Genomic DNA, 2,819 nt, shown 5'->3' with positions numbered 1-2,819 from the left:
AATTGCCCAAATCGATTTCTGATAAAACTGTGTCGAGAAAAGCGTTGATCTCTCTCCAAAATCGTTTTTTGGACGTCGAATAACTTGTCGTCATACATCACAACAACTTGCAATGTTTTTTCTCACAACAACTTGCAATGTTTGCCCCAAGGCGATCCCAGAACCCTTTGCGTATAAGGCATGGATCCAATGGACAATTTTCACGATGGCGTCATTTGACTACAACTACCACAATTCAGTTTGTTTTTCTTTTCATATTTAAATTTTTGTATTCCCAGTGGGCTAAAAATAACAATAGCTCTAATTAACATGAGACAAGCGAAACCTGAAGGATTCTGGAACTTATAGTCAAATGGCGTCATCATACAAATGTCCTACTGACAACTCATTCATTTGATCGCTAGCCTCGATTTCATGTTACGTTTCCACGTGGGTTGATAAATCATGGCGGAGACAAACATAGATGCATTCAAAGATTCCGCATTCGTGGTTGATTGGTTGAAGAGCAAAGGCGAGTTTTGAGGCAAGCAACTATGGACAATCTTCCTGTCGGTGTACGTTAGATCAGTGGGTTGATCGGATTGGTGGAATTACAAATTGAGAGGCTAAATATTTTGAGCAAGAGCCGATACAAAGTAGATTGATTTTAGTGGTGTACTATGTTTCGGCTGGCCAAACCAGCCTTCGATCTTCAGGTACAATGAGAGTTTACATTGCATTGCTTCTACGTACATATATAGTAAATGGATATTGACGTAATACTGGGGAAAATGTGATAAGATATGGTAGTTACAAGAAATTTGAATTCAAATACTGAGTAACGGAAAATACCGGAAGTGACTGTAAATAATAAACTGAAACCTAACACGTTTCTTCGCGGATATTTTGGTTTCTTGGCATCTGTTGGAAAATATTTTTTAGATAGGAATTAATTGCATGTCCTTAGAAATGGTGTGGGGAGAGGAGAGGAAAAGTACTGCGACTGTAATAGGTTTGGATCTGGTGTTAGCGTTATCTTAAGTGCGGCGGTGTTCATTAAAACATAATAGAAGCATAATAGAAGCATAATAGAAGCTACTGAAAAGTTAAAACAGTAATCTGGTAATATTCCCGGGGGTGGGGGCATTTGATCACCTGAAATGGACCTATGATGAGGCATTTGAACAGCTTTTAGGTCCGGGGAGGGGGGCATTTGAACAAAGATTTCCTAAATATTCAAATGCCCGAGGGGTTGCCCGGGGGCTGGGGGGTATGTTGAAGCTTCAATGTGACTGGTACATTACTCTCGGAAGCGCTACTGCTCATTCATCGTTCAACATGCAAGTCTTACCATTTTATGTTTGTTTGATCATTTTATGCAATCAGATATGCATGAGTTATTTTACTCTCGAAAGGAAAACCGCTGTACATACGCGGGAGCGGAAAATTCGTAACGCAGTTAGAATCAGATACTTACTGCCCTGGAAAAAACTTGACAGTTCCAATGCAGGTGATGGATTAGTTTTGGGATGTTTCTGGAAAAATTCAACTTTTTTATAGAGAAAGGGTTTGATCAAACGCGGTTAAGAAAAAGCAAATAATGGAAAATTTCTGCGGCCGTTACAGCGATCATTGGCAAATAGATGAAATGACCGCCAACTTGGTGAAGTTTGCAAGGAGTTAATAGGCGGAGGATCAATCAAGAGGACCAATAGTCATGGAGTTTGCTCCCCATTTTATAAAACAGTGCCGTGAAAGACTACAATTTGACTAAGGGAAGAGTAGTTATCTCTTCTTCTCGACCAGGGATTCGAAATTCCCATAATAGACCTTTTTTGCAGCCTTGATACAGCGGCCCCTTTGATTTCTATTGTTTCGAAAGGCATTATGGGACGCTCAGGGGCAAATTAATATGTATTTCCCCCTCGGCATCCCATAATAACTATTTGAAACAATAGAAATCAAAATGGCCACCCTATCTGCAAAAATATTAATTACACGTTGCTCCCCCGACCGTTTGGCTAACCGTCATTTGGCCTGGTGAGCATCGGGTCGTGCGGGAGGTCCTGAGTTCATTTACGGCCGAACCAACACTCAGAGTCTTTAATAACTGGAGAGAAGGCGCTGCCTTTCCTTTGTAATTACATCCACAAATGGCTACGATTTCGAGCCTTCTTGGACAAGGACTTATGAAGATCTATACCGTAGGTCCCATATCACAACCCTTGTTTATAATCTTCCAACCACTATTCGAAAAAGAGAAGGGTATGGAGATCCCGGTCTTGTGGTCTGGTCTTAATTCTCCACCAAATATGTAGGCAGGGTTGGTAGCGATGTTTCAAAAAGGCTTATGATGTATGAGGCCTCGCAAGCAAAACCAGTCATAAGTCAAAGAGGACGTTTGCTCAGTGCGAGAGCATGTAGATGTCAAGAATATTTGTTTTCATGGTGTCAAATTGTGGTCTTCCACGACCGCTGTGTATCAAAATGGGGAACGAATTCCATTACTCTGAATCCGTCCCGCTGGTAATAAACTCGTTGCAAACCTCACCAGGCTTGGTTGTTTAAGGCTTTTCCTAATGCTTCTTTTCACGTTTTGATTCCTTTACTAGGAGGAATTGATTAAAGGTCACTTGCGGTATGTCGAGAAACCTGGTCCTTGAATTTGATCCCCATCAATACCATTAAATTTGATGTATGCTAAGTGAATACTGTAACAATTATCCACGAGATGCGAGGTGGATATGAGAGAGGACCACGGAGTATTTGCCCCCGTAGAAGACTTCTAATCTGGTATCTTTTAAACTGCGAATTCTTGTTTCTTTGCTTGATTTCATTGT

This window comes from Montipora capricornis, chromosome 3 (genome assembly GCF_036669925.1).
Source record: "Montipora capricornis isolate CH-2021 chromosome 3, ASM3666992v2, whole genome shotgun sequence".
NCBI classification, from domain to species: Eukaryota; Metazoa; Cnidaria; class Anthozoa; order Scleractinia; family Acroporidae; genus Montipora; species Montipora capricornis.
Note: the sequence above shows the minus strand (reverse complement) of the source record.